At 43.3% G+C, this 10489-nt stretch overlaps 1 non-coding gene across 1 annotated transcript; it reads left to right on the top strand.

Annotated features, from left to right (window-relative positions):
* Positions 1 to 961: 961 nt before the first annotated feature.
* TRNAK-CUU (transfer RNA lysine (anticodon CUU)) lies at positions 962 to 1033 on the top strand. Its single transcript has one exon. It is a non-coding gene; the product is annotated as a tRNA-Lys (tRNA).
* Positions 1034 to 10489: the final 9456 nt, after the last annotated feature.

Genomic DNA, 10489 nt, shown 5'->3' with positions numbered 1-10489 from the left:
TCTGATCTTTCACGCGTGAACCGCCTCTATAAAGAATAATTGAATTGGATAAATGACAAATTTTTTAATTATTCCCCTTATCCCCCCAGCCGACTGTCGTGCTGGAGGGGGAGGGGAATAGAAGGTGTGATCAAGCTCCTCAATGGAGCTTGCAGGGGGAAAGAAGCATGCGTGATGCCATGCAGGGGAGGGAGGATCCCCTCCCCTCACCTATTTAAGGATGGTGGAAGGATTGGGGGAGGGCCGCTGGGAGAAAGCTTGAGGAGGGAGTGAAGAGTAGTTTAATGCTATTGTTGATGTGAGAGAGAGGGCCAGATTTCCATTGTGTGAAGCAAAGCCAGGGGGTGCTGTTGTGGGGCAAGGAGTGGGCATCGCAGAGCTGAGCGAGAGGGGGAAAGCCTGAGATTGTTGCCGTGGAGCCAGAAGATGCCGTCAGCAGCTTGAAGTGCAGTTTGCCCTGCTGTCAATACGTCGCCAACTGCTGCCTGGATCGCAAGTTGCCACCATCGACATCCCCTTTTCTTCCACGTGGGCTCTGAAACTATCCAGAAGCCTTGGAAGCTTCTTGATTGGGCTTCCTAAGCCCCCTTCCACACTACACCCCATTCCTCTTGTGGTCTCCCACCTAGCCCTGGTTCATGTGGGCTTGTTAAAACACCCCCTACCCCCGAGAATCCAAAGCCCGTCATGTGGGCCTATTTAAGCCTTTATGTTACACCTTTCCCCCCCCCATAAATTGCCCTTGTAGGCTCTTGTTCATGTGGGCACGATAAAACAAAAAGGGAGTTAAGTTGCACACTTGCATGTCTAAAGAGCATTAGCTTCATCCTTCAATGCATCATGCTGTTTGCAAAAACAATTTTGATCCCCACGTTTCGATGCTTTGTAATCAGTGCGAGTTATCACGTCAGATTATCATGTAATGAGTATAAATAATTTAAATTGCCCTGTTTTGGCCCAAGCCTCCGTAGCACAGTGGTAGTGCAATCGCCTCTTAAGCGAATGGTCGTGAGTTCGAAACTCACCGGGGGTAGCATTTACCTACCATTTTACTATTATTTTTCTACGCTTCAACTGTATGAGTTCAATCTTCCCTGTTTTGCACTATATGTTAATTACCTTTTGGCATACATAGAGTCGTCATAGATTCGGAAGTAAGTTCGAGAACCGGAGAAGGATATTGGCTGATGGGAGCGATATTAAAGGATTAATCGTCCAACCAACCAACGCAGCCCGTTGATTTTGTAACTTTTCAATCTCCTCATGGCCTTATGCATGTGCATAAATTGAAGAAAGGCATACTTGATAACCAAGCTGTGCTTTGAATTGCGTAAGGGGTGGTGGTTGCTTTGAATCTGTATGTCGCTATAATTGCCATCACAAATAGGCGCCATCATTCAAGTGACTGTGTGCTTTGAAAGCCAAAAGGGTCTTCTACACCCTTTTCCCCCCCTGAACTTGTGGGTCTTCAAAAAGGCCTTTCAAAGAGAATCACCCTTCCTAGGTTTTAAAACCCTTCTCGTGGGTTTTCCCCACCCGCGCAATCCAAAGCCCTTAAATCCTTTCTTGTGGCCCTTTCCCAAAGCCCCTATCACCGTTTTTATAACCCCTGCCCTCGGGATTCTTCCACCCAATTTCGCGTGAATTCCACCTAAATCCCTTCTCGTAAGGTTTCCCACAAGTCCTTAAAGCCTTCTTGTGGATTTTCCCTCTCCTAACCGATTTTAGGGCATTCTAAAGCTAATTCGCTAAGGGTGTTCACATACGAAGGAGATGGACAAGATCATACATCCGTGCCCAAGGCGAAAAGGCTAAATTAGCAATGGCTCCGAAGAAAGCACAAGGCACAGCGCAGGAGGATCATCTCCTAGCATCCACGTGGACATCTCACCACAAGTCCAGGTTTTTCTTCCTAATTTTTATTTACGTCATTATAATTCAATCATGCGTGAATGATTTTTGGAGATAGGATGCATTTTTCGTCTTAAATACTTTGGTTAATTTAAAAGATTTAGCTTACGACGGACAAGTTTGGTCATTAGTATTTTCAATAAAACGAACAAAATAAAGTGAGCAGAAAATTGATATGCATTTCTAGCAAGTAGTTTTTGTGCATTTCAGTGAACTGAACTTAAATTAATGTCCTTATTTACAAACGGAATTAAGATAGTGCACTCCGTTTAGGCATGGAAGTATAAATTGCATGTCGCATGATGGGACCTGAAATGGGCCGGCACTGGCTATGGCACTAGCCGGACCTCATGCTCATGACACACAAACACCCTCACGGCCTCGCGGACCAGGAGCGTCAATCTAATGGACAAACCGCCCTAAAGCTTAATTCATGCGTTTATGGTTTATAGTCCAACGTTTCCCTAAAACTCCTTAAAGGGAGAACCCTTATACATTGGCAATGCCACGATCACACACACATAGGAGGCACTCCACCGACTAATAGTCGGAGCCCCACTGCAGCTCTCCTACATCTTAGGGATTGGCCCTTTGATGCGCTGCTAAACATATAACACATACGAGCACAAACTCCTCTCAAGGTACTAATATTTTACGTTCTAGGATGTACCATTCCTCACTACAATTTTCCCTTAGGACCCAATGATTAACCTACAGCTTAGGACATCCTCTCACGCTCATCGTTGGTCATGACCTAAGGAAAACAAGTGCCATGCTTCCAGGAGGTTTTTCTGATACCTTTTAATTGTTATGCTTAATGCAAATCGTGTATGGCTATGTGCTCAGACAAAAGAAAAATCAGCATCATGCATGGTGCATAAAACATTATTTCCATGAATTTTACTAGCGCATGCTGCGTTGAGAGGAGGACCGAGCCATATACTCATGCTACCATCCTCTTTATTTAAACCGTTTCCTATATGCCAAGTGCAATTCATAAATCAAATATTTTCTTTATCTTCCAGCGTTTCAGCCCCTTTTCATCCAACTCTTAGCATTTTGCATCATTGATCGGTTAGATAAGGTTTCTATGCATTTTTCCCTTTTAAAAGAACAATAAATAGGCACAAAACATAGAAACGAGGACAAACCGAGGCCAACCTTGTACTTTGCCATCTTTATACATTGCACAAACATAGATATAATTTTCCCTAATTTTTCTCAGCCCATTTCCTATTTTTCCCTAATTTTAAACCCATTTTTTTCATTTTTTGGCATTTTTCCCCTATTTTTCTTTAATAAATAATGATTGAAAATGAAGGTTGATTGTGGGCTGTGGCCCTTAGGTTCATTGATAGAAAAAACTCAGATTTAGTTGGTGTGACATATCCTATTTTTCATTTATATAGCAAAAAACAAAATTTTACTCTTAAAACGCGTGTTTTTATGTATTTTAACATTAATTCTAGCCATGTAGCCTTATATTTTCTGATTTTCAGGTTGCAAGCAGTTGAAAATCATGGCAAACAATGTCATAATGAACTTTCATCCCGTATGAACAAGATTTCATAAAGCAAATAGCATAAAAATATCATTTTTCTTCATAAAAATAGTATTACCACTTATTTTCAGGTCTCGGTTTCTTGGTCTTGATTACGGGACTAATTTCCAGCATGCATTTAATGCTTAGCATCTTCAAGAATAGCACTCTTCATGTCTTCATCCATCCGGAAGCAATCCAATCTCATCTGGACAAGCTTTCCTCCATCATTCTTCATTGTCTTCTTCCACACAAGAACAGCCCCTTAAGGGAGAGAAAGGGAGGAGAGAGAAAGACTAAAATCAAAGATCTTCATCCAGGCCATCATTTGAGGAGTGAAGGGCGGTGATAGAGTCAACATACAGAGGGTAGGCAAGGGCCATTGTCAATTAGGTAGGTTGTGTGCAGGCTGCATGAGGCATCATCAAGGATTGGGCGTAAATTTCGGCGCATTCTTGTCGCCCTCTCTCTCCACGCTTGCATCTCCTTGTTGCATGAAAAGTTTCATGCTACATTAAGTTTTGGGCTCCCAAAGGTCATGCCCACTTGGCCCCTCTAATGTCCACCCCTTCGCATCTTGCCCATTTGGTTGGCCATTTTCCCGTCCGGTGTCCAAATCGAGTGCTGTAAATTTCTACGCATCCGGCTTGACATCCCGCATTGGCCGGAAACTCCTGACAATCCTCACGACAGTTTAAAAAATTATCAAAAATCAACAAGTGTCGCTCGGGCACCTTTAAAGCACTTGACGCTTAAAATCGTCCTAGGCTGGAGCCGCCGCCTTCGATGTTGAATATTTTTCCCTTGATATTCGTAATTTTTGGCAATTTTTAAGCACTTCTCGACATCAAAACTCCGCTCTCATTGGCGACCACGGGATAGGGTGACCCAGCTTGTCGAATCCCACAATAAATCTGCACAAAACAACCAAAGGAAGCATCAAGCGGATACAAAATAGATACATACTAAACATAGCACAACGCTCACCCTACCCCGTGGACAGAACCAAGGCATGACATCCACAAGGAGTAGGCCTAGCATAATCTGATAAAAGGTCCGAAGCTAGTCACTAACCGACTGCTCCAACACGGCCAAACTAAAAAGAACTATCAAAGAGGTTGCCCTAAGCCTGATCAAGAAGTACTTTCTTTCAGCACATTTCTTCTTTTAGGGTTTTATTTTCCATACTCGGGTATGTAAAAAGGAGGGAGCTGAGCATAGTGACCCAAGGAGAACAGGGCATCAGCCTCAGGTCCTGTCTCGATACCCAAGAACCTACCAAGCCCTCGCAAGGCGACACTTAATCCTTTTCTGATGCTCACTTTTATTTTCGCTCCAACCTTTCTTACTTTCTTCTTTTCCAGCAAGATGCCACCCCTAGGAAGACAAGGCATCGGCCGGCGCAGGTCTGACTTGTCCCCAAGAACCTACCAAGCCTTCACTAGGCGATGATCAACTCCTTATAAATTTCCTTTCTTGTCTTTCTATTGTTATAGGGGGTTAGAACCCCTTTTTACACACCTTTGTATTTATTTATTGTCTTTTCAGATATTCAGGGTTTTATTTTCCCTATCATCATTATTTTTCTTCTGGCAGGCTTCTCTAACTGCCTCACAACTAACACGAACTCCTAGAATGTCTGCCTAGCAGGCTAGCAGAACAGGGTCACTAGGACTCCCTGCTAAAACAGGTCTTTTGATGTCTGGCAATGGCTTTACAAGAGGCAACGACTACTCAGACCTCCCTCAGCCATACCTAACCTAAACCTGGGACTTCATGCCTTGGACGCCGGTGTCGTGATGCTGCGCATCTGAGCCGTGAACACCTCCATTTTTGTTGTGCATTTGTGTTAATTTCTGCGTGTGATTCATTGTTTGTGTGGTGCATTTTAATAAACTACATCCAATGTATATATTCCCTTAAATGTATTGCACACTGATCATGTTCTGGAGTTACTATCTGAAGTTGAGAAGACTGACCTCAAACCACTCCAACCATGTTTTGACAGTGCCATGAAGATGTATTAGCAATTGAAGTGCTAAAAAGAAATGGAGTCTTTGTTTGACAAGGCAAAAGCTGCGAATGTGTGGCCTGTCTTAAAGAAGGGACAAGAAGTTCAAAAGACAAAGCTGAAACTTGTAATGGAGCACCGAGAGAAATTACCAGGCTTATTATTAGGTGGTTGACGCCACGCACTCTTGCCTATTGGTACATGTATGGGGGCCATAAATGTGATAGGACAGGTGGTATTGTTAGGAAGGACATCAAGTTCGCCTTTAAGGCAAATCAGCATCTAAGAATGGGGAGGTCACGAATGGAGAGGGAGAAATGCTAAAGGGAGAAAAGGAGGCTAATTGGGGAAAAGAGTATTCGAATGGCAAAAGGGAGGGAAAAAGACGGATTGTCATGCGCTTGAATGGGAGGAAAGGTTCCTTCTTTTTTGCTTCTGTGGCGAAAGGAGGGGGAGTAATGCTTGGATTGGAAAGAGGAGGACGTAGGAGCAGAGGTCGTGGAGAATCGGAGTTCCAGACAAAAGGACATGAGGGCAATCAATTCGGCTCTCTCGACAAGGAGGGAGATCTCTTCTACTGAAACGATTTTCTGAGGATTATTCTCCATTTTTTTTATCCTTTACTTCAGAAGCGTGAGCTCAAGAAGCAATGGAGAGAGCGCGCTGGAAGGAGATGTTCAGAAGTACACCTTTTGAAACGTTTGCTATGGCGGCACTGACTGCAAGCAGGCTCGTGCCCCTTCTTTAGTGAGGACATCACAAGCTTTAGAGCCATCTGATATGCCTGTTTTAAAATTTATGGCTAGAGTTTTATTGTTCCTTCGCTTCCTTACATCTCAAATTTTGCCGCATGCGTCGTGCCTGTGACTCGTGAGGTCTTGTTGAGAATAAAGAATCAGTAGTCCAACGTTCTCCCTTAAGGCAAGTTCTGCGGCAAGCAGATCGTGTCTGTGGTCTTTTGCTCAAGAGTTAAGGGTCTTTCTAGAGCAACCAGAGACCAGTAGGTTCAACTATGGTTGCCTCTCATGGAAATGTCATTGTTTGTAACAATGCTGAAGCGTTTAAACAGCAACGGGAACCAGCCGCAGCCGAAGGAAAAGTGATTGTAATTGATTTCACGGCAAGCTGGTGTGGACCTTGCCGGTTCATGGCTCCGTTTTTCGCTGAACTGTCTGAGAAATATCCAAACCTCGTGTTTCTTAAAGTGGATGTGAATAAAGTCCACTAGTAAAGACAGAGACCTTGGAATCGATTCTTGTCAGATGGAAAGAACAGAGCCTGTGAAAGTATAATTGCTTCTTGATTGAAAGCTAGGATATCAATGCCAATAAGAGACAGGTCACATTTGCAGTACACTTGTAGACAAATACCTGAACATAAAGCATGATGCTACCATAGTGCTTAAGGTGAAGCCAGCCTCAAAAACATCCAGATGTTCTGGTGATAGGGTTTATGGGCAGACTGGAAGAGAAGTAAGGATCGGATATTCTTGCTGAGTCAAATGAAACTTCACTTTGTTCAATGATGCAAGTGTACACTTTGATATGGTAATTTTTGTATGCTGCATGACATTGAGAAAGGTCTTTCCTTGGAAAGTAAATCTGAAAGAGCAACCAACTTCCATGTTGCAAGTATCCCAAAGGCTCTGTTTAGGCTGAAATTTCAGTAACCCAGTTTCCATTTTCAGCAATCCTCTCAACGGAGTTTTCATCTTCAAGCTTGGCTTACTACAGCTGAACGACCACGTGCAAATCTTTACTTGGAACTGTACTTGTTGAAATATCAAAACTGTTCATGACAGCATATCAAGAACATGGGTTTGAACAGTTTCTTTGTTGAAACTCTACGATTATGTTATAGTGAACTTTGACATCTAATATTTGAATTCTTCTTGTTAGCCTCAATTCTTGCTGTACCTTGAACCCCGTGTTCTGCAGCTCTTGCACGATCTCTTTGACATTTCTGGTGAACCCGACGTGAAAGTGCTGCGTCATCAGCAAGATGGGAGACTCACAAGAAGAGATGACAGATGATAATGTTATGAAGAACGTGTTTCAGTCATTTACCATGTATATGCAGCAGCAAGCTCATGCAAAACGAGACAGTGATGCTATGGATGCTTTGAAAGCTGTCCAACAGGAGATGAAGCAGTTTAATGGCCAGCAAGTGTCAACTTACCTGCATTTGTATGAAGAAAAGATGAAGTTTTTTTGTGTTTCTCAAGATGTTTGGAGCCGCTACTTCTTGCGGATCGTGGTGCGCGCTCTTGAAGGCCGAATTGCAAAAATTCAAGAGGCACATGCAGGTTGGGCTGAATTTAAAAAGGCATTAAAAGATGAATATTTCTTGGAGGATACAGGTCTTATGAATCGCAGGAATTTTTTAGCATGGGTTTCTATGCCTAATAAGGGACTTACTGTTACCGCTTTTCTGCGAGAGTTTGAAAGCCGTTATGATCAGTTGGATGGGACTGAACAACAAGCTTTGGAGATGCAGAAAGTGGAATTATTTTTGCAAGCTGCAGATGCTGATTTGCAGGAAAAGTTGGATGATCTTTTGGAAGATCAAGCTACTGATTCAGGTTTAAAGACTGAGTGGAGACATGTTATTGATGCTGTGAATGCTCTTGTCAAGAAGCAGCGCAGGAGAGTCAGATTGCATCGTAATACAGGAATAGTTCCTGAAAAATCCTTGGAGACTTCTTCTTCTACCCCTGCTGCAACTTCTTTGCCTAAGCCTACTCCTCCTGTTGTGAATCCACCAGTTCCTGCTGCTCCAGTGCCCTTATCTGTAGATGATGTTATTAAAGGCTTGGCGGATTTGACGATTGAAGCAGTCAAAGCTGAAGTTGGTAAGTTAAAGGAGCAACTTATGTCAGTACCTGCTGTAGCACCTGCTCCAGTGACTGCTTTTCCAGCTGGTCAAAGGAAAGGGCGACGATGTATTTGGTGTGATAGTACAGAGCACCAACACTGCAGAGATTGTGATGCTTTTCAGGAAGCACGTAAGAAGAATGTAGTGTTCTGGGGACAAGATGGGAAGATATGGTTGACAGAGACTGGCGCTCCTCTTGACACGAACTTTGGTAAGGGAGGTATAAAGAAGCTTGTTGATGATATGGCTGCGCGATCAGCTTATGTGAGTGTTAGAGGAGATGCTTCAGCTTTTGGAGTCCAGCTTGAGCAGAAATCTGATGGAGACTCTGCTTTATGGTCTTCTGCCTTGGAGATAGCGAGAAGAGGGAAAGTTCAAACTTCTACTATGACTTGTGTGGGCTCTAGCATCCGAGGAGAAACAGGATGGGATTCTCCTGTTGACAGGTATTCTATTTTTGCTTATATTGCTAAAACGCAGGGTTTAGATGCCATGGTTGAGGAAAAGAGAAGAAGAGATGAGGAGGGTCCTAGTTCCTCCAAAAAGACTAGAGGGGGTGACTTTGTTTCACCACCTGTTACAGCTCCACCTATGTTAAATTCTCCAGCTCAAACAGGTTCTGATCAACCAATGGGAGATAAGCAGAAAGAAAAGAGGCAACCAAGAAAAGAGCCAGGATTCAAGCTCTTGTCAGATCTTGATATGCAAACGGATATGAGTAAGATTTTTCATGAAAGAATTTTGAATAGTGAAGTTACTTTTACTGTTGGAGAGGCTCTTGGGATTGCTAGAAGAGAAATACAGGATCAGATGCAGGATCTTTTGCGGAGGAAACGGCATGCGATGGAAGGACCTGCTTTACAGGGATTGTGGCATGGAGCTCTTGGAGAAGAGCATGATGATGCAGTGATGGTTGAGAATGCTTCTGTTAATCCGCAATCGGAGAAAATAGTGCAGCCTATGCAATATGAAGATGATGAGTCCCCTATTCTCATTCCTCGCAGCCATTTTTCACGAAGTCATTGGGCTAGAGCAACCACTGAGACAGTGGTAAGGATTGGAGAGAAACAAATTCCCTTGATTGCTTTAGTTGATCATGGTTCTGAAATTAATCTTATTGCTCGAGGTGTTTATGAGAGTGGCAAGTGGCCTATGGATGCAGAGCATGGCTGGCACATGAGAGCCACCAATAATACTTCTGGTGATATGTATGCTGCTTGTCCGAGTATCAGAATTTCTATTGGTAATGTTGAAGAAGATTATCATTGCTTTGTTCAGGATTCATGCTCTTATCCGATTATTCTTGGACAGCCTTTCATTACAGAAGCAAGAATGGAAACAAAAGTGATGGATGACGGATCAGCTTATGCGCGGATACGCAGTAAAGATGGTATGCGAGCTGTTCAGTTTATGACTGTTGGGGTAAATCATCCGAGAAACAGGGACTCCTTGCGTGAGGCACCACTGCCTGCGAAGGAGTTGGATTTTCATTAGGTACCGCTGTCTTGCGAGACGCCAGTGGTACGGAGCGGAGAAAAGAGGAGATCTCGCCTCCTGGCAGCCAGTCTTTCTCCAATAACTTTGTTGGGTTTACTTCAGATAGTTCGGTAAGTTATCAGAAAATTTCAGATTTGCCTAGAGCTGCCAGGCAGTACATTGGTCGTAAGGAGAAAGAGTTGAAGAATGCAGGTATCTTGCAAGCAGAAGAGCATGTGGATGGATTGTATGAAGGGATGTCTTATGCAGATACATTGTTTGAGATAAGAGCAATGCTGAAAACTGATGTATGCAAGGGTTCAAAGATCATACCTGTGCAAACCTTGGATATGTTTCAGGAAATTTCTGGTTTTATGCTGCAAACAGAGTTAGAGGCTGAGAAAACTCAGCAAACTGAATTTATGGCTGATCTTGATCAGCTAATAGAATTGCAGAGGGCTGAATCCATTCAGCCAACAGAGTTGAATGCAGAAAAATTTCTGCATACAGAGTTTCAGGATGCATCTAAGCAGTCCATAGAGCCGAGGGCTGAATTCATTCAGCCAACAGAGTTGAATGCAGAAAAATTTCTGCATACAGAGTTTCAGGCTGCACCCATGCAGTCCATAGAGCTAAAGGCTGAAATTTTTCAGCCAACAGAGTTGAAAGATGCTGAA

This window comes from Lygodium microphyllum, chromosome 4 (genome assembly GCF_053477565.2).
Source record: "Lygodium microphyllum isolate KBCC chromosome 4, Lygodium_microphyllum_v1.1.10, whole genome shotgun sequence".
Taxonomy (NCBI): Eukaryota; Viridiplantae; Streptophyta; class Polypodiopsida; order Schizaeales; family Lygodiaceae; genus Lygodium; species Lygodium microphyllum.
The sequence above is the reverse complement of the archived record's forward strand: the minus strand, read 5'-3'. Positions and strand labels throughout refer to the sequence as shown.